At 40.7% G+C, this 22511-nt stretch overlaps 1 protein-coding gene across 1 annotated transcript in view; it reads left to right on the top strand.

Annotated features, from left to right (window-relative positions):
- Window positions 1–22511, top strand: part of XRCC5 (X-ray repair cross complementing 5) — a 91465-nt gene that overhangs the window by 53639 nt on the left and 15315 nt on the right. The window lies entirely within an intron of this gene.

The following is a 22511-nucleotide window of genomic DNA, read 5'->3' as shown; positions in this document are numbered from 1 at the left end:
GTTTCTCCTGATTCCTAATGCCCTCCTTTCCTACACGTGTTTGTTGTTGTTCAGACATAATAAGGTCATGTATTTTCAACCTTGTGCCTGTAGGTAGGACTTCTGAGGAGTAGACGGTCCTTTTATGTTGAATGTGACTGAGCCCTGGTGTGCTGCTGGTGGTGTGATGGTGGGGTCCCTCTGTTCCTCCGTCTAGGACTGGGTCAGTCAGAGCTCTGCAGTGACCTCACAAAGGCGGACTTTCTGCAGGGCTGTGGGAAAATGGGACTGCCCACCTGTGAGCAACCAATTCTGTTTTATGGTCCTAACCTTGGCTTCCCTTTTATCCTTCCTTTCCTTGCTTCAAGCTCCAGAAATTTTGTTTGTTCATTACTTTTCCTAGCTGTGTTCTGCATGGGCATCTCTACTAAGGCCCTTTGTGAGTGAAGACTCACTTTCCCTGAAGCCCAAAGTTGTCCTCCAAACTTGAAGCTACCTTTCTGGTATTGCTCTCCTCTGTCCCTCCTAGGGATCTGTACCTAGGGCAGAGGAGGGAGAAGCTCTTCTCTTTTCTCCAGTAGATCTGCTTTTTAAATTCAGTTGCCAAAAGCATGATCAGTAATAGACGGTAAGATTATTTTACCCTTAGAAATTGACCTGTTTACCTATTATTATAAACTAAAATATGGGTATAATTTCTTTCCATCTGGCTTAATAGTACAGTCATACCTAGAGTTTTGCGATCCTATCCCCTTGACACTAGCAGTCTACAGTAGGCATCTACACATTTTCTTACCTTCTGGTTTTCAGTGAGGGATATTTCTTGTCCGAAGCTTATTGGCATAGAGGAGATGGCACTGAACCCCGGGAACATGTTCTTTCTGGCTGCTGATGCTTCTGTAAGCTGTCTTTGATTCTCAGGTGCTCCTCCTTTTCTGATCCCTTTCGTTCGCCCTCCCTACCCATCCCACCATTCTGTCACTGCAGTTTTTCAAGAGAAAAATTCTTGACCACAGCCGTATGCATAATAATCATTTCTCAGTGGTGAAAGTAGACTTGTTTCTCTCACACGGTATTCATAAGTGCATCAGTGCCTTCATCCGTGATATCTGTTATCTGCAATTGTGGGTTATTGGAAGAACCTGAGTCCACAGCGTTCTCAGAGACTCCTTGAATCCAGGTTATCCCTTTATGTGAACACCCTCCTCCACCAGCTGTTGGAGGAACACCATGGATTTCAAAATCCTTGCTCCTTCCCTGCTTTTACTTAGGAAGAATGCTAAAATGGTCAAAAGACAGCAAATTAGAGGAGGAGGAAAAGCCACATTATTTCAACCCTCTAAATAATTCCTGCGATCAAGATAAGTCTAAATTGAGATGTTCCCACTAAGTATGAGATATTATGTCAAGTAGCTTGGATGTACCTGGTGTCTCAAAAACAGGTTCTCTGAGGACCTTATGAGTCAGAAAGAATGGAATGTAACTTTGTTTTCTGGACCTTGTTTTGCCACTTAGATTGTAAGTTCTGGGGGTACCTGGGTGGCTTAGTCAGTTGAGCGTCTGCCTTGGGCTCAGGTCATGATCCCGGGGTCCTGGGATTGAGCCCCCCCATAGGGCTCCCTACTCACTGCTTCTCCCTCTGCCCCTCCCCTTGTTCATGCTCTCTCACTCGCTTTCAAATAAATAAAATCTTTTAAAAAAATCTCACTTAAAAAAAAAAGAAAGATTGTAGGTTCTGTATTAGGCTTCCAAATAGGGATAGGGTGGTGGAGCTCCATTCCACCCAGTTGAGTTCACAGGAGCATGGTTGGTTTAAAAAACAAATCTGTCAAGAAGAGCCATCCTAAGCAAGAATGGTACGGACGTTTACCATTAGATTTAAGTATAGAGAGCAGGAGTGTGCACATACCCATCTGATGAGATGATGATCAGTTTATTTTCTGGCTCTGAGGCCTTTCTTTTTTTTCTTGAATCTGTTTTGTCTCACTTTGTTTGGACCACTTTTCATCCTCAAGCCTTTTTGCTTTTGTTCTCCCATCTACCTCATTCTCATTGATTATCAAACAATATTCCTTCAGTTTTAAAGGGTGTTTCTTAAAATTTACCAACACAGGATGGAACGTGGTAACAGTTCATGATAAAATTACATCATTCATCAAAGCCAAATAGACATTTTTTTCAGTTCCATTTCTGTATGGGATGACACTGTCCCAGGTGCACAGTAGCTTACTTACATGCATTATATGACTCTCCGCCATGAGGCAAGCCCTGAAGTGTGGATCCCCAAGAATTGAGACCTAGGAGAGATTTCCCGTGTGTGTGTGTGTGTGTGTGTGTGTGTGTGTGTGTGTGTGTGAGAGAGAATGGGCCTGTTTATGTAATCTTGGGTATGGCTTATGTAACTTACATTGCTCTTTCCAGATAAACGTAGGAAGATAAGAATATGGCCTTTTTCTGTTTTACACAGAGCTGGTAAATTTAAGAAAAATAAGTTCTGTCGGATATCTTGAATGTCTTGAAAGAAGGGTAGTAAATACAAACAGTAACTAAAATTGTAAACATTTTCAGCCCTATAAAAGTTGTGTCATTTTTTAGCAGTGTGACACACTTTCTTAGTCCTTTCCCAAAACAGCAGTGACACATCTAGTCAGGAGAGAGAAAACACATGATTATGGGTTCTAGAGGCTTAGTCCATACTTCATATTTTTTATTCAATATGCCACTTGTTCCCTGGATTCCCTTTTGACTTGTTTGGTTTTAAATTATTAAACCCCAGAACTTGACTGTCAGGGTTATTTTATGTCTCATTCATCAATGACAAGAATTCTTAGTTGGAAACAGCAATCCGTTTCTTTGGAAGTGTAAAGGAGACCCGCTACAAGGGTGTGTTAGGATTTGACATGGTAATTATGTAGCTGTGACCCCGAGTGTCTCACTCATGGATCTTCTTGGGGGTGGACTGAGGCCCGGAGTCGTTGAGTTTCCACTGATGACTGCAAATGTGTGGAGGACACTGGATCTTGTGGCTTAAACTTCTTCATGGGTTGCCTACATTTCATTAAATGGCACAGCACTGCCCTGCAGTTTACATTTTAATATAATAAAACTAGTCAACCAAATAATTAAAATGAGATTCTTCAAATGAAGACAAAAAGAAGAAAGAAAAAAGACATGACACCGGAAGCAAAGACCGTCATACACACATAAGCACTTTGAAAGTCTTTTTGGTTTTCATCAACTCTCCTAAAAGGCTTCTATCCATTCTTACTCAGCTTTTTAAATTCTTTCAAGTTCCTGTCAATCTGTGGATCAGAAGATGTCTAATTACAGGGTATGGTTCTTGTAAAATGTAGCCTGGCTATCTGTTAAGAAAGAGAGCCAACTGGTAGCATAAAAATAAAAGGCTGTTTGCTGTGGGTATGTTCCCAGTGAGCACGAAGATTTCTTCCTGAGAGCGTTAGAGGGGGTCTAGATGCACTCCGCCACAGCAGAGTTCCCACTCTCAGCATTTTGTTCTCTCCTGTCAGGCAGAGGTTGCTTGCCTTAAACCTGCTGAGTGGGTGTTTTTTCCCCCCCTTTTTATGTTAGACATGGAAAGGGTATTTTTCCCTCTGGCTGAAAATGTGGAACTCACATGAACACTTTCCCCGCGTCAGAACACCCAGAAGAGCAGTCTAGTCTGAAGCCGCATTTAACATAGTGACCCGTCGGCGTGCCGTCATGCTCCGGGCCCACAGTGCCGCGAAGCAGGTGCTCACAGGCGGCTCTGCTGGGAACTCGGATTAGTGACGGGTGCTTCCCAGGAAGGGTATGTTCTCCAGCTTGCTGTCAGAGTTCACCCTTGCGCTGCGTGCTAATGAGCGCGATCTAGGAGGCAGAGAGCAGTTGTACTTACAGCACTTCCGTTCTTGCCCTCAACCTCCTATAAATTCTGCGCCTCTTGCTTGCATGGTGCATGATTGTCACGCAGGGCATTGCACTTGGTTCTCCTTGAATTGGGCTGTCCTCAAGATTGCTTCCTAAGCCCAGCTGGTTGAAGAAGAAAACTGATTTCAGATTGTGCTGATGTGCAAACTGCTTTAATCAATGACTTAAAGTGACTGCTCGTGGCAAACAACAGAAGCTCTTAACCAATTAAGATGTTTAGGAAAGGATGTTAGGCTTTTGTTAAAATAGTCACTAATCAGCCGAAATATGTTACGAGGAGCCTAGAAACAGCTTGGAGTCCCACTTAAATGCAATAAAAGTGTTTGGGCCCTCCCCTTTCAAATTGCAAGCCCAAGGCAAAAAATATGCTGACACAGAAAGAAGTGGCAAGTATAATTTGATACAGTTAGTCCTGTCTGTTAGGCACGTCTGCATAAACTCTTAAAAATGGCATGCTTGTTTTTTAGGCTAGAAAAGGGAAGGGAGTTTTGTTCAGATGTGGAGCACAGTTTCAGTAGGGCTTGAGAATATTGTCAGCATGGATGCCTTTGGACAACGGAGAATAGTTAACTTTTTTTTTTAAACAATTTTTTCACTTTTTTTTTTTTAAGATTTTATTTATTTCACAGAGAGAGAGAGAGAGAGAGCGCACAAGCAGGGGGAGCTGCAGAGGGAGAGGGAGAAGCAGGCTCCCCCGCTGAGCAGGGAGCCTGATGCAGAGCTGGATCCCAGGACCCTGGGATCATGACCTGAGCCGAGGGCAGACACTTAACTGACTGAGCCACCCAGGCGTCCCAGCCTTTTTTTTGTTTTTTGTTTTTTGTTTTTGAGGTCATAAGGTTCAGATGAGATCATGAGGGTGGAGCCCTCATGGGATTGGTGACCTTATAAGAAGAGACATTAGATTTGTGCTTTTTCTTCTCTTTTCTCTTCCTATCTTTCTTTTCTCTCTGCCATCTGAGAATATAGTGAGACGGTGACGACTGCAAGCCAGGAAGAGAGCCCTCACCAAAACCTGACCATAATGGCACCGGCCTCCAGAACTGTGAGAAAATAAATTTCTCATGCTGAAGCCTCCTTAGCCCATGGTGTTTTGTTATGACAGCTTGAGCTGACTGATACAGGCCCATTTTCATTTCCTTTGTCAGATTAAACTGCTGAAATCCTGTAGTTTATCTCTTTGTGTCTTTTAGTGGTAATGAGATGCAACTGAAACACTCAAGATAGCCACTGTAGGCCATTGGAGTCAGCCATTTCTCATGAGCGTGATCTTTTTGATAGTTCCCTTGTCCTTGGAATCCAGTAGTGTTTCCTTGGGGCACTGAGGATAAAATTCGCTATCTGAGCTTTAGCAGTTAATTCTATCGTGGAAACATAGTGGAAGCATCCTTTCTGTCTGTGGTAGATCTCCACAAGTCTCTGCACTAATTCTATGTGCAACTCAGTGATCTTTTGTAAATTTATAAAGTTATATGGTCATCACCGTAATCCAGTTAAAAACTTTTCTCTCACCCAAAAAAGGTCCCCCTGACCATTTGTAGTCCATTCTTTTTTCCTATCACCACCCCAAGTAACCACATCTGTTTCTATGGATTTATCTTTTCTGTAAATGGAATCACTCATTATGCAGTTTTTTGCATGTGGCTTCTTTTACTTAGCATAAAGTTTTTGAAGTTTGTTTATGTTGTAGCATGTATCAGTAATTGATTTCTTTTTTTTTTTTTAAGATTTTATTTATTAGAGAGAGAGCACACAAGCAGGGGCAGTGGCAGAGGGAGAGGGAGAAGCAGGCTCTCCGCTGAGCAGGGAGCCTGATGTGGGGCTCTATCCCAAGATCCTGGGATTATGACCTGAGCCAAAGGCAGAGGCTTAACCGATTGAGCCACCCAGGCGTCCTGAGTAATTGATTTCTTCTTATTGCTGAGTAATACTCTGTTTTATGGATATGCCACATTATGTTTATCCATTCACCAATTGATGGGTATATTTGGATAGTTTCCAGTTTTTAGCTATTATAAATAATGCTATGAAAATTACAGGTCTTTGTATTTTTTTGTTTTTCTTGGGTGAGAGTGGAATTGCTGGGACGTTTATGTTTAACTTTTTAAGAAGCAGCCACACTCCTTTCAAAGCAGTTTTACCGTTTAACATCTCACTGGCAGTGAATGACAGTTCCACTTTCCCCATATCTTTGATGACACTTGTGTTGTCTTTTGAATTATAGCTATTCTGGTGGTGATGTGTTGGCATCCCTATGTGGTTTTAATTTGCAGTTCCTTAAATACTAATGATGCTGACCTTTTTTCAGATGGTTATTGGCCATTCATATATTTTTTCTTTGGTGAAATGTCTATCCGAATCTCTTCCCCATTTCTTAATTTAATTGTCTTATCTAGATGTGGAGAATTCTGTATATATTCTGGATACAGGTCCTTTGTCAGGTATGTGATTTGCAGATATTTTCTACAGTCTGTGGTTTATCTTTTCAGTGGTGTCTTTTGAAGTATAACGTTCTTTTGATTTTCTAGATTATCAGTTTTTCTTTTATGGATTATCATTTTGCAGTCTTACATAAGAAATCTTTGCCTAGCCAAGTCTCAAAGATTTTCTTCTGATAGTTTTAGGTCTATAATCCATTGAGTTGATTTTTGTAAATGGTTATGAGGGTGAGTATCCTAGATGCATTGTTTTTCAAAGGGTAACCAGTTGTCCCAGCATCATTTATTGGAAAAACCACATCCTTTTCCCATCCAGTTGCCTTGGTATCTTGTTGAAAATCAACTGATCATACGTGTAAGAGTTTATTTCTACACCCTTCAATTCTCTTACATTGACCTATGTCTGTTCTTCATTGATACATTATTTTAACTACTTTAGCTTTATAGTAAGCTTTGAAATACTATAATATGTCTTTCAATTTTGTTTTTTCCTAACATTGTTTTGGCTAATCTAGGTCCTTTGCATTTCCATATAAATTTTAGATTCAGCTTTTCAATTTATAGAAAAACGTCTTCTGGGATGTTGATAGGGATTGCATTGAGCATATAGAATAATTAAGGGAGGAGTTCCATCTTAACAATATTGAATTTTTTAACCCATGAACATAGGATATTTTTCCATTTATTTAGGCTTTTATTTACTTTCTCTCCATAGTGTTTGTCGTTTTTAGTATTCAAGTCCTGCACTTCTTTTGTTAAATTTTTGTGAGTATTTTATTCTTTTTAATGCTATCGCGGATGGAATTTTTTTAAGTTATTTTTTGGATTGTTTGTTGCCAGTATATATAAATATTGATTTTTGTATATTGATCTTATATCCTGCAAACTTATTAAACTTGTTTATTACTTCTAATTGTTCTTACATACTCTGAATTTTCTTAAGAATTTTTTTTAAGATTTTATTTGAGAGAGAGAGGGAGAGAGAGCACAAGGAGGGGGAGTGGCACAGGGAGAGGGAGAAGCAGACTCCCCACTAAGCAGGGAACCCGACACAGGGCTCGATCCCAGGATCCTGGGATAATGACCTGAGCTGAAGGCAGACACTTAACTGACTGAGCCACCCAGGTGCTCCTATACTCTGAATTTTCTACATGCAGGATGATATTGTCTGTAAATAAAGGCAGTTTTATTTCTTCTTTTCTAATTTGTATAGCTTAAAATTCTTTTTCGTGATTGTACTGACTGGAATATCCAACAATCATAGAATGATAAGAGTGATTAAGGGAAAAGCTCTTAGTCTTTTACCATTAGTATGATGTTCTGGTTTTTCTCAGATTCCCTTTATCGACTTGAAGATTTTCTTTTCTCATTCCTAGTTGGTTGAGAGTTTTTATTACAAATGCATGTTTAATTTTGTCAGATGCATTTTTTTTGATGCATTTTCTATATAGAAATGATAATGTGGGTTTGATTCTTCTGTTAATATGCTATGTTATTATATTCATTGATTTTCAGTTGTTAAACCAACCTTGCATGCAGAGATAAATCCCAGTGGATATATATATATATATATATATATATATATATATATATATATATATGTATGTATGTATGTATAATTCTTTCTCTTTATGTTCCTGAATTCATTTTGCTGATACTTTGTTAGGATTTTTGTGTATATGTCCATGAAGGATTCCTTTCTGTAGTTTTCCTTTCTTGCAGCATGTTTGGCTTCGATATCAGGGAAATACAGGCCTTATAGAATGAGTTGAGAAGTATTCTTTCTTCCCCTTCAGGATTAATATTATTTCTTTTTAAAATATTTGATAGAATTTGCCAGTGAATCCTAGGCCAGGGTTCTTCGTGGGAAGCTTTCTAATACTTGGTTATTTTACATATTGTAGGTTTGGTCGGATTTTCCATTTCTGCTTCGTGGTCAATCTAAGTAAAGCTTTATGGTTTTGCTTATCTTTTAAAGATCCTTATTTCTGCTTTTATTGATTTTCCATTATTTTGTTTTTATTTCATTGATTTCTGCTCTTGTCTTTATTATTCCCTTTCTTCTCACTTTGGATTTAATTTGGTCCTCTTTTTCTAGTTTCTTAAAGTAGAGCTTAGATTATTAATTTGAAACCTCATTTCTAACGTAGACATTGAAAGCTATACATTTCCCTCTAACCAGTTCTTTAGCTGCACACCATAAATTGTGATACATCATGTTTTTATTGTCATTCAGTTCAAATGCTTTCTTATTTCTTTCATGATTACTGCTTTGACCCTTAGATTATTTAGAAGAGTGTTTAATTTGCAGATACTGGAGATTCCCAAATTTCTTTATGTTGTTGATTTTTATCTTCATTCTGTCGTAAGACATATTTTGAATGGTTTCAACCCTTCCAAATATATTGAGACTTGTTTCATGGCTTAGCCTATACTCTGTTCTGACGAATGTTCCATATGCCCTTTAAAATAATGTATATTCTGCTGTCATTAGGTCGAAGGTTCTGCAAATGTCAGGTCAGTTTAGATGATAGTTTGTTCAAATCTATATCCTTGTTGATTTTCTGTCTAGTCATTCTCCATGATGTTTTGAGTATTGAAAGTTATTCCCCTTGAGACCTTGTGGACTGGTGAGACCTTTATTAATTTTTGCCTAACCCTAGCTAAACAAAAATCTGGAGACCCAAGTGAATCTCTGCAGAGTACCAGTAAAGAAAACATCGTCAATTCAGGTAATAGAGTGTATTTTAAATAAAAGTCTTCAGGTATTGGAGTTTAAAAAAATTTTTTTAAACTTAGATACATGTATCACAAGATTATGTTTGTGTTTCATAATCCTCTGCTTCATGAGAGGAATTCATTTACTTTAGTGAATGACCACCTTACTCAGTACAGGAAAAATTGTGTAGATTCGGGAACTTGTTGGAGCACAGAGATGATTAGTTGTAAGTAATGAAAGTCAATTTACAATTTAGTGATAAATAGGTATTTTTTTAAAAAAGATTTATTAGAGAGGGAGGGAGAAAAAAAGAGAAAGCACTAGTGGAGGGAGGGGCAGAGAGAGAGGGGGAGAGAATCTCCAGCCAACTCCCTGCTGAGCACAGAGCCCAGTACGGGACTCAGTCTCACAACCCTGAGATCAAGACCTGAGACAAAACCAAGAGTCGACTGCGCCACCCACGTGCCCTGACAATAGGTATTTTAGTACATAAGTCTTAGGTCAGTGCTTATAGATTTGGAAAGTTTATAGATTCACTATTCCCTCCTTTCATTTGTTTCTTCTTTTGTGCCATTTTCTCAAGCATGGGTTTATTTTGTTTGATTCCTTATTTGTCTCATACATTGAGAAGAAAATATATGGAATAATTAAGGTTGGATTATCCCGTAATTGTCCCCATTTCTAATTACTCTTAGATGGACTGTAATGAAGCCAGCAAGACTTATACATTGAAATTTTAAATGCACAGGATGAGAGGGAGGCGTTGAATATATAAACCAGAGATAAGATTTGCCTGTAGTAAATCCGGTTCACATTGGTGGTCTTTCCCGAGCACAGTGGGTAAAATCAAATAATCTGAAGGTCCTTTTTAATACAGCCCTTTAAGTATATGAGTAATAAACAGAAAGAAAAAAGTAGATGGTGCAAAAAATAAAAAAGAAATGAAAGGATCATGAAATAGAAGTATTCTGAGTTTCATCATCAGTAAATGCCAACCCATGAAAAATGTCTACCCATTTAAGACTCACTAGAAATAGAAACAATTGTTTATTGCTCCCTAGACTTCTCCTCATTAAAAAATAAGTGCATGCTCATTGGAAAAAAATCAAATAATAATAGAGTAGTACATAAAAGTTAAGAAAAGGAAGTCTCCTCCTTCATTGTCCCCATCTCTTCCAGTCCCTCCCCAAACTCACATTTTATCTTGCTTTCTCACTGTCTCCTCTTAGGAGTAACCCTGTTAATCCCTGTTAACGCTGTGTTGTAGTCAAGATGATTAATATTTTAGGGTGTGGTAAATTGGTGTTATAGCCATAGACAATACATTTTGGAAAATACTCCCCCACTACCCGCCCAATTCCCAGTGGGCTCAATCATTGTGATCTAAGAGAAGAAAAAAGAGCATACAGCAAAGTGGGATGGAGCTAAGTCATAGTAAGTGACAACAGAAAGATGACTATGTGCACATAGGACAGCATTGGACATGGTATCTTTGGGGCACCTGGGTGGCTCAGTTGGTTAAGCATCCGACTCTTGATCTCGGCTGAGGTCATGATTTCAGGGCTGTGAGCTCGAGCCCTGGGTATGGAGCCTGCTTAAGATTCTCCCTCTGCCCCTGCCCCTCGTCCCCATTAAAAAAAAAAAAAGAAGTGGTATGTTCTCCACACGTGCCCGCACACATCTCTTACACAGCCCGTTTCCCTTTGTCTGTGTATTTCCCCCTTCCATAGAGCTTTATTTTCGCCATCTCCATCTCTGTAAAACTAACGTGAAGGGTGGTGATAAAAAAGTTCTAGACTATCCATTCCCCTTAGTGATACCAGTTCTAAAAATGCAGTGTGTGGGTTTAAATTGAAGGAATTCAAAAAGACCTCTTCCATTCTTTAGAGGTTTTGCAGGAGTAAATTGTCGACCTCAGAGAGTCGGGGACCTGGGGCGGCAAAGGAACTGAGAAAAAGAGACGACAGTATAGCGAGGCACAGGGGACCCCGGGCAAACAGCCCAAGGCGCTGAGGTTTATTTTCCATACTCTTATATACCTTTTACAGCGATATAGATCTATAATGATTTACACCAGGGGCGTAGTAAGGCACATTGCTCCATGTACCCAGGATTAGTCAAGCACGTAAGAATCTTTAAAACAGAATAAAGGAACAAAGAGGGGAGTGCCCAGTGTGCTCTTTACAGCTGGCTTCCTGTCTACAAAACATCTTCTGCTGTGTACGTTAGAACAGACCACACACATCCCAAGGGCATTTCACTCTGATCCTTTCGCGTTATTTTTAACCCTGCAATCTCGAGTTTTCTCAGAGATCTCGGAGTCTGAACGAACATGTACTGGTGGTCGTTGTGGCGTTCTGTTTCCCACAGTAAATCAGTGACATTTAGGCCATTCGTTCATCCATTTAGCAAATGATGGAGCATCCTACTATGTGCTAGTCACTGTAGCGAAACACAGACAGTAAACAAACAAGAAAATAAATGTCAAATGGTGGTAAGGACTTGTGTTTGTTTCCAAGGGTTTTGTAACGAAGTACCACAGAGGGGCTGGCTTAAAACTACAGAAGTTTATTTCCTCACAGTTCTGGCGACTAGAATTCCAAAGTGGAGGTTTCAGGAAGGTTGGTTCCATATGAGGACTCTGAGGGGAATCTGTTCCATGCCCCTCTCCTAGCTCGTGGTGACAGCTGACAGTCCTTGGTGGTCCTTAGCTTGTAGACACACCACTCTGGTCTCTACTCCTCTTCACAGGGAGCTCTCTCACAGTATGTGTCCAAATTTCCCTCTTTTTTTTTTTTTTTTTTAAGATTTTATTTATATGAGGGAGGGAGAGAGAGAGAGAGCATGAGCCGGGGGAGGTGCAGAGGGAGAGGGAGAAGCAGACTCCCCACTGACCAGGGAGCCCGACACAGGGCTCAATCCCCGGACTCCCTCAGGATCATGTCCTGAGCCAAAGGCAGACGCTTAACTGACTGAGTCACCCAGATGCCCTAAATTTCCCTCTTCTTATAAGGACACCAGTCAGATTAGGGCCTATTCTTATGACCTCATCTTAATTTGATTACGTCGGCAAGGACCCTATTTCCACATAAGGTCATATTCTGAGGTTTTGGAAAGGACATGAATTTTCAGAGAATGGTATTCAAGTCATGATAGCACTAGAGAAAAAATTAAAACAGGATAGTGGGATAGTGAGTGCTGGGGTGAGATGGGCTTATGATTTTATAGAGGATCAAGGAAGGCTCACTTTTGGGGTATCATTTGAACAAAGAATTGAGGAACGTGGAGGAGAGAACCTGGTGGGTATCTCTGGGGAGAACGTTTCAGACAGAGGGAGCAGTATGTTCTCCTGAAGCAGAGCATTTGACTTCATTAAGGAGCATCAGGGAAGCCATTGTGGCTGAAGGAAAGAAGTAGGAGATGAGATCAGGGGGGTAGGTGGGGTACATATCACATAGGGCCTCCTAGACCTCCTGCTTCTACTCTGAGTGAAATGGGAAACCACTGAGGAATTCTAAGTAGAGGTTGATCTGATTGACTTATGTTTTCAAAGTGCCCTGGCCACCATGTTGAGAATGGGCAAGGTTGAAGTAGGCAGATGAGTTAGAAGGCTACTGTAGTAATGCAAGTGAGAGAAAGTGAGAAGAGGTCAGATTCTTGACATGCTTTAAAAGAATTGGCAGGTTTTACCGACTATTTGAATGTAGGGTGTGAGAAAAAGAAACGAATCAGGGATGACTCCTGTTTTTTGGCCTGAGCGACTGGAAGGAATTGGTTTTTACTGAGAGGACAGAGACATGCTAAGCTGGTTATGCAGGTCTGGACTTCAGGCAAGAGGTCTAGGTTCTAAATATAAATCTGGAAAAAGTCACCTAGAGATGTTCTCTGAAGGCATGAGACTGGATGAGATCTTTGAGAAGGGGAGAGGTGTGGTGTCTAAGGCACCAGTGGAAGGGGTCACTTAGATGCACAAATAGTTCATCCAAGGCAGTAGGACACAAGGCAGTATGGGTGCAAATGCAGGTGGGTGACCAATTTGGGGAAGAATTCGTAGACTAGCCTTGCATAACCTGAACCATTAAAAGGCTGGACAGGAAAGCCCAAAGAAAAGTATCCCAAGTGATGCAACAGCCTAAGGATATCCTGGTGCTAATAGGACTTTCCCCAGAAAGAAGGGTTTTTTGATGCTGTTGTTGTTTTGCTTCTTGAGTTGACTGTTGATGAGCATTTCTGACCACTTTGTACCCATTTATAATTCTCTCCTAATTTCCCATCATTTTCTGGATCTGTCTCTTCCTTTCCATCCTAACACAAGTATCCTAATTCAAGCTTTCATTACTTCACCATTGGACAGTTATAGCATCCTATATTAATTATCCTCAAAGTTCTTCTTGTTCATCCCATATGTTGGTACAGATTTCCCTTTTTTTTTTTTAATTTTAAGTAATCTCTACACCCAATGAACTTACAACCCTGAGATCAAGAGTTCCACGCTCCATTGACTGAGCCAGGGAGGCGCCCCCAGATTTAGCTTCTTATAGCACAGATTTGATTAAGGGTCAGCCCTTTTTAATCACTCCCCATGTCTTTGAAATTAGTCCCCCATTTCAAGGCTTTCTACAACCCTCTCTGCCATTGCAGACCCATCTTCTACAGGCCCCCCTCTGTGAACTCTGTACTCAGACCAAACGCTATTTCTGCTAATACCCTTGTAACGTTGACTTGCCTGCCTCTGTATATTTGCTCATGATGTTCCTTCCACAGAGAATGCCCATTCTTTTTTCTCACCCCCAAATCCCGCTCTAAAGAGGTGCTTGTGATTTAAGAGCCAGTGTATCCTGGGATACCTGCGCCTAGTAGTAGTTTTATTGTAATGTGATACATTGTCAAGACGGCTGCTGTTAGTCCACCATCACTGGAACAGATAACCTCCATCTGTTTTTATGTTTGCCGAGTACTGCTGACTAAGTAATTTTTTTGTTTCCATTGTTGACTTTAAGGGAGCAGTGCTTGAGAATAATAACAATTTGAATTTTTGAATTACAGCAGAATTAACTCTCAGGTTCTTTGGATCAATTCATAAATCTTAGCCCCATCGAAGAAGTGGAGAAAAATAATATCTCGATATTTTGAGCTCTGAAATATTATACAACTTTCTTCACAAAATCAAAAAAGGGAAAAAATGAAAGAAAAAAAAGGATCTGAAGGAAAGATGCCATATAAACACAGGGCATCATTATTTATCAATTTTTAGGAAGATTTACCACATGAAACATAGTTGTTTTAAATTTTCTGGTACTTGATATGTCCTTTTAAGAGTGACTCAGATTCCATCAAAAACTAATGATGTAATGTATGGTGATTAACATAACATAATAAAATAAAATTAAAAAAGAGTGACTCAGATTCTTAGGGCATCGTAGGACACTGTGCCACCACCCCGCCCCCATCGTCCATAAAAGCACATTCAAGCAGTGGCCGCCTGCTTCTCCTTTCTGTGGAGCCTGACTCACCACTCACTGTATCTCTTCAACTGATACAGGAATTTCAATTCCATTCAACTACCAACTTTTAATTGGATCCCATTGCCAGATTGGTCTCCTGTTCCAGAGTGTTTCCTCTTGGCTGCACTGTTACTATGGCTACTTGGTTCCTTCGGCTTACTTCCTGCATTAGGTTGATGACATCCACTCTGCTATGAAGCTAGACAGATACTGTAAAATTGCTACAGTACCAAACACTGTCATCTTGCATTCTGCCTCCCTCCTACTGCCCATCTGGAATGGGATCATGTCTACATGGTAAGGTTATTAATTCTTCTATAGCACTTTTATTTTAGGAAGCTTCACCAAGTTTTAGAGTTAGAAAATTGTGGAGACCCTCTCTCTCTACTCCCTAGCCCCACACCTAACACATACTTCCAAGCATATGGCATATACGTTACACAAAGGAGCCAAAGAAGTCACTTCATTTGATGAAAAAGTCTTCCTTTAGCTTCTTTCTTATGTTAGCATCATGTCCCAATTTTGGACTTTAAGTGCACTCCCTCCTGGAATTGGGGAAATTAGTTATACTAAAAACAAAAAACAAAAAAATGGATGTTCTTTGGTCTTTAGCAAACCGCTGTATGCCCTGTAAATCTGTAAATATTCATGGATAACCTTCAGGTTTTGTGGGACATGTTCAATGGGTCTTTAATGGTTAAATTGAATGTTGTTAATAAAAAATAAAAAGACCATAGAATGCCATAGAACCCACCCTTTGACCAGGAGACTTAAAATTTTCAGCTGACTCAGGAACAGACCTGGTCTTACACTCAAGTTATTTAAGATGAGAACCATTATTCATCCAGAATGAAGATTTGTTGTAATGTTCTCTTACATAAAATGAGCTTACCACTAGTCGGCTTGCTGGATGCCATTTTTATAGTTTCTCATTAGCTCGCACTATCACCTTTTTTCTAGAGTGAGCTAAGACCAAGAGACCGTCCTGTGGCTATAAAGTAGGACTCACAGCTCAAATAAAAACAAAAATAAAACCAGCGAGATCTCAAGAGTCTGCAGGAATGGATTCTGACAATAAAGACTTTGCATTTACTCTGCTCCTTGTGCCTGGGGTTTTAATTTAACACATCAATGAAAAGGCAGCATTTAAAAGGGGGGGAGAACACCCAGCAGGACTTACTTTTATTAGTGCAATTTGTAAGAAATTACTGCATTTAATGAGAAAATCGTTAAGCATGAAAAAATGGTCTGTGACTGAACTTGTGGAGCTTAAATGGTGAGGCTTTAATTGAGTTTTTAGTTATTGGTAAGAAAATAATGATAATAAAACGGCCAAGGCTGTATCTGTATTGTTGAGTGGTCAGCATTTTATGTGCCTTCATTCAGTTTCTTGTGCCACTGGTCACGCATGATACTGTGGCTGTGCTGGTCTCTGCGTCAGGACCACGGACTGTTCTCTTCTCAGAGGGGAGGCGGGCAGCTCTGTCTGCTCAGTGGGGAATCCTGGGGCAAATTGTCTCGCAGAACAGCTTCTGAAAGGGGGAAGATCAGGGCAGAGCTATGTCTATTTCACAGTCCAGCTGCTTCAGAATAAGACATTTGCACGTCATTTTCAGGTTTGTAAAGTTTATCTTTTTTTCCTAATTCTCAGTTTCTTTTGTTGCCACCCGGTGATTTCTTTCTCCCCAACAAAAATATTTTGTTGAAGACCACAAAACTAAAACCAGGAATACCAGATGTGCTAGACCAGGAGCACAAACAATTGAGGGCAGATTCTGCCTGGGATCTTAGATCCAGCCTCTTTTGGAAATAGAAGCAGAAAGGACATTTAAGAAATAAGTCAGCATATCTTTTGTCATGGAGAAGAAAATATTTAGGATACCTTTTTTTGTACTTCAGTCTTCAGAAGATCCTTTGACTTCTGTGAAAGGGTTCAGTCACTTCCGGTTCTTCTGGTTTGTCATCGTGGTCCACACAGGTGTGTGGCCGCCGTGTGCTGGGTTTCACAGGGTTAGACCTGAAGGAAGGGAGATGTATGTAGCTCTAAAGATGTTTTAAGTAGACGTGAGATCTATGTCTCTCTCTTTTTTTTTTTTACGTGATTCTGGTTTTGTAGAAGTACGCTTTAAATATATGTATTTTTGAAGATTTTATTTATTAGAGTGCATGAGAGAAAGAGAGCATGAGCGAGGGCAGGAGGGTGGAGGGAGAGGGAGAAGCAGACTCCCCACTGAGCAGGGAGCCCAACACAGGACTCAGTCCCAGGATCCTGGGATCATGACCCGAGCCGAAGGCAGACGCTTAGCCGACTGAGCCACCCAGGCGCCATATATATATATACACACACATATATATATTTATTTATTTATTTAATTTATATATAATTTTTATATATATACACACATACAAAATTGGTTAGGAAAAGCTTTAAACAAATGCTTATGATCCTTTTCAGTAACTTTCCATTGAATTTCATTGTATTCTCTCTCACTAGAAAGAAGGAAAGAAAAAAACCTGTACATTTTATCTTTTTTTATTTATTTTTTTTTAAAGATTTTATCTATTTATTTGACAGAGAGAGACACAGCGAAAGAGGGAACACAAGCAGGGGGAGTGGGAGAGGGAGAAGCAGGCCTCCCGCTGAGCAGGGAGCCCAGTGTGGGGCTCGATCCCAGGACCCCGGGATCATGACCTGAGCCGAAGGCAGACGCTTAACGACTGAGCCACCCAGGCGCCCCTTATCTTTCTTTATTATTTAAAGAATACTTTGTTAATTTTGTGTCTCCAGGATCTATCCAGTGCATAAAATGGGGCATCCACCTCTCTGGGTTCATAGTAACACTGTGTGGAATGGCCCCTAGACCCACTCCTCGCCCCTCCCATGTGTGTACCAGATCTGGGTGGAGGGTGGGGACGGGACAGAGCCAGCCCCTGCAGGTTGTATTTCGCAGCCTCCCATGACAACTGGCTTCCTACAGGGTTCAGCCAACAGGAGACCCTGGTGGGAAATTGGTAGGAGGCAAGGAGGGAGGGAGAAGCCGGGGTATTTCTTCCTCCCTCTCTGTTAGGCAGCGTCTCCAGTCCTCCATGGCTTCAGATCCCACCGGACAGGCCCCTGAGCGCTAGCTGTTACACCTCTCTCTTCTCTTTTCTCCCCGTTCCCCTGCACTGCCAAGGGGCGCTGAGGGCTTCTTGCTGTTCCTAAGCTCTGGGTTACAGCACCATTTTCAGTTGGCTTTACAGCCCTCCAGCACCTGTGTAACAGTTGCCTGCATCGCACTTCCTTTGTCAGAGTGATTTCTCTTCTTCTGGTTGGACCCTGGCTGGTAGATACACAGCCTCTACCCACGATGACCAATTTTTATCCTGGAGGAAAGAGCCATAAGCCTGTTGGCGATCCATTTCTGTTCTAGTTGCCTATATTAAAACACAGGCTCATTTTCTTATCAGGCAAATGTTTCTTGTAAGTTTCTGGCTTAAAATGGTGATTGTATTTACATGTGCATTTAATTGGTGGCAGACTGGACTACCTGCTTTGAGTTTTGTTTGCCGATAAATACTGTTATTTTATTCCCTTTAATTACCGACCTGACCATATACTTATTTAAGTGCTTAATTTATATCATCACTTTTTAAGTTTGTTTTATGAAGATGCCACTGTCATTGTGTAAATCTGTTCTTAACATTTAAAAATAATTTAACTGCCGACTTCTGTAAAATGTGCACCCCTTCAATAAGTACAGTTCACAGGAGGCGTTGAGATAGTGAGAAGGATTAAATTGGGAAATGTCCTGAATGATGCCTGGGTTGAGCAAAATCATTTGAGATGGTTTTACAGCCCTTTATATATAATGTGTGACGGATGAGCGAACCTACTGCTGTTTGGGCTCTGTCCGATGAAGGGGAAAAAACCCACAATAAATGACTTCCTTTCATTCTGTTGGAAACATCTTTGCAGAGAACAGAGGTAGTAAACAAATGTCAAGTTAGAAGCTGACAAGCAGGGACGCCTGGGTGACTCAGTTGGTTAAGCAACTGCCTTCCGCTCAGGTCATGATCCTGGAGTCCCGGGATCGAGTCCCACATCCGGCTCCCTGCTCGGCAGGGAGTCTGCTTCTCCCTCTGACCCTCCCCCCTCTCATGCTCTCTCTCTCTCATTCTCTCTCTCAAATAAATAAATAAAAATATTAAAAAAAAAAAAAAGCTGACAAGCACATGGCCCCAGGTGTTTTGGCCCCTGTGAAGAAGAGAGGTGATTCATTTTCTGGGATTTTGGGTGGTGGTGAATATTTTCTCTAGAGAGGGAGAACATACATTTCAGATTAAACAAAAAAACTCTGCCATTTTCCCCATACATAAAACTTTTGTATCTGGGTTGCATTTTTAGTGTTAACACTAAAATATTATTGAGACTGATTTTGTGTATCAACAATCTATACATATGTAAGATGCTGGGCTAATATATAATGCCCATATTTAAAACCTCAAAATTTAGACCATTTTGGTTTTGAAGACTCCTTGAAATAAATGACGACCCTTGCCTAAGATGGATGGCTCTTTCAATGGCCATCTTTTATATTAGCTACTAATGAGTATTATTGAGCCTCTGACTAATTCTGAAAAGCATTTTGGTGAATTATAATTGGCACTGTGATTTACTGAGTATGAAGACTGACAGGCCATTCCATACCCTATAATTGATGTGGAAGCGGAGACAAGCACCCTGATGATCAGCATTTCCTTTATGTGGGGTGGGGAGGATGGGGGCTTCAAAAGCGTCATCAAGCCAAAGTAGAATATTATTTTTGTCTGCCATTTCTGCATTTTACTTTTATTAAAAATGTCAGGAAAACATGAAATGCCACCAGACTTTGGAAGGGAAGTCTTGTCCACATCCCATTGTGATATTCAGTATATTAAAGCATCATCCATCACAGCTATTTGCTGGTGTTAAATGGTTCATGATAGTCAGTGAACCGCAAAATAGTCTGGATAGACCGACAGAATTCAGAATCATGGGCCAAATGCACAGGCCATGTAACTGATGATTCCTGGAAGGGCAAAATCTGGTTCTTCGTATTCATTGGTTTTATTGCAAGTGTGGATATGTTTATCTCCCTGTGTTCCTGAACTTCCTGGAGGAAAAGACAGTCTAACATGTAAGAAAACTCAATCCAAATAGGCCCACAAATACATAAGAACTTCATTCTTCAGTAGAAAGTAGATGTTGAGACTCCTGCTTCCTTTTTTTTATATCCCTTCTTTCCTGTATGATTACTACAAATGGATTATTGACTTCTGCTTTTGCCTGTAGGATGGCAACTCTGTGTGTGTGTGTGTGTGCGCGTGTGTGTGTGTGTGCGCGTGTGTGTGTGTGTGCGCGCACCATCATATGTCAAGATAAAATGGGTCAGGGAACTGTTTTTTGCAAAGCAGTTCAGTCTCTATTTAGTTGATATATGGGCTCCCGGGTTTAAGGACTCCCTAAGCTTCAGTACCTAATCCCTTGTGCTTTTTATACTCTTTTTTTCTTTTTTTTTGCAGTCTTTATGTCATAGTTTGGACACAGCAGACAGCTCTCCTCTTTAATCTCAGCATCTTTGGCGCCGTACCCTCCTGGTTTTCTTGTGTCTCCCTCAACACTCCTGAGCTCCTTTGTCAACTCTGTTTTCTCTCCATGAGCTCTAAATGTTGCAGTTCCTTAAAGGCTTGGTCTTCAACCCTTCTCCCCTGCAGTTGCTCTGGAGCCAAGCTCCATCCTGCCTCAGGACCCTCACACAGACTGTTGTCTTCTTGGACCACCCACCTGTCCCCTAGCTGATTCTTCCTCCTCCTTACCCTCCTCCTGTCTGGACTCCATTTGCTTCTCTTCAGACATACCCTGTCCTTTCCCACCTCTCTTCTTTATACTTTTGCTCATTCTGTTTCCTGCTCTATGATGGCCAAATTCTATTTTTCATTGCCCAGCAAAAAAGCCATGTTAATTAATGAAAATGTCTTATAATCAGTCACCAGAGATTTTTAAAAATTCACATCAGCTGATATATTTCCATACCAGTCATGGTCCTCTTCACATTTACCTCCTATTATTCCTTTTGTGTGTGTGTTATATCCCCTCGTAGGTTGTAAACTCCTCAAAGGCAAGGACCTTATCTTCAACTTCATGTCTTCCACAGAACACGCTCCAGGGTCTTCCCTGTAACAGTTACACAGTAAATACATACTAGGTCAAAGTAAGGAAAATATTCACTGCATAAAGAGAAACATTTACATTATAGCTCACTAAGGTCCCTGGTTCTCATTTCAAAAGAAAGGAGGAACGCTAAGTCTCTGGGATTACTACCCATAGCCTGTGAAGGCTCTTACTTGTGGCTAGATGTGTAATTCTGAGTGACTGTCTGTGGGTCTCTTCTGAGCACGCAGGCTGCTGTAAGTGCTGGACGAGCGCCGTCAAACCCTCTGTCACTTCACCGCTCCAAGCTGATAGATAGCTTCTCTTGCTTTGAGCTGCTTGTTGGTTTTCCACTCTGCCTACTAATCAGGGCTCTGTTATTTACCTTGTTTAAAAAGACCCATCCACACATCCCTTCTCTCCTTTGTATTGTTGGGTATTAATTCACCGCTGCAGGATACATTGGTAAAGATTTCAGAAATTGCAAGGAAGTGTTTCTTTAATCCCTCAAGTTTGCTAAGTACTTTATTATAATGGAGATCATAATCTCCTAGTTGGTGGAAGAGACGAAATAGTTACTGGGGATATTTTTCTCTTGCTGCAAAATGATTATATTAGGAAACACTTTGTCCAGTTTTTTGGGGTTTTTTTAAGATTTTATTTATTTAGAGAGCGCATGCTAGTGGGGGGAGGGGCAGGGGGAGAGAGAGAATCCCAAGCAGACTCCCTGCTGAGCGCGGAGCCCAACATAGGGCTGATTTCACAACCCTGAGACCATGGCCTGAGCTGAAATCAAGAGTCGGGTGCTCAACTGACTGAGCCACCCAGGCACCCTGCTTTGTCCAGTGTTTTAATCCTTTCCATAAGCTATAGGATTCTTAGGACCTAAGTTGATGGCACTGAATTTGATGTCTTTCATAAGGCATTGAGCAGTGCCCAGGTCATTGTGATTAAGTTAGTGGCCTCGAGCCTTTATAGGCAAGCCTTGAAAGTAGTCTCATTAGTACTGTGCATGTACCCATTCATAACTATTACGATGCTCAGACGAGGCCATGATTGTGGCCGCACCTTGACCGTTCAGCATAAATTGCCCTCCCAGCCAGCGAGTGAGTGGTTTCAGGGCACAAGTAAGACTGAGCCTTTATGCCATGAATGTGTACATCTCCTTGGTTTGTTCTGTACCAGTCGTAACGGTCAGTTTCAATCTGCTCCGTGACTTATATTCCCTGATGACTTTATGTTTCTCTTTTCCTCACTGAAAAATATTTGTTTGTTAGGCAGCCTCAAGTTGCAGCCTATCTTAGAAACAATAACATTAATAATGTATTTCCTCTTTCTGTAGAATTTATGACATTGCTGACAGTTATTGTTTATTAAGTGTTCATGGCTTGTAGACTACTGAGCAACAGAGAGAATATTCAGGTTCAAGGGCAGAAGATATGTAGCAATGATTCCTCATTCTAAAGGGATATTTATATTAAATTAAGACAAAGGCTGATCTTTTCTAATTTGACCTGTGATTGATAGAAGATGGGGTGTCCCTGGCTCATTACTCTTCTCTGTCTGGCACTGTTTGACGTTTATCATGAGTAGGATTAGGGGAGGGACTAGAGGATCTATTTTCTGTGACTATATCAGGAAAGACGGTTTGGAATTACCCAAATGGCCCCTAAATTCTGGGGGGAAAACAAAAAGGAACCACAACTTTTTAAAAAACCATTTAGTGTTAGTCCCCTAAGGAACACTTAGCTATAATTCTAAGCATTGTAGAA

Source organism: Phoca vitulina, unplaced genomic scaffold, assembly GCF_004348235.1.
Source record: "Phoca vitulina isolate PV1807 unplaced genomic scaffold, GSC_HSeal_1.0 scaffold1, whole genome shotgun sequence".
NCBI lineage: Eukaryota > Metazoa > Chordata > Mammalia > Carnivora > Phocidae > Phoca > Phoca vitulina.
This window is presented reverse-complemented; position numbering and strand designations above follow the sequence as displayed.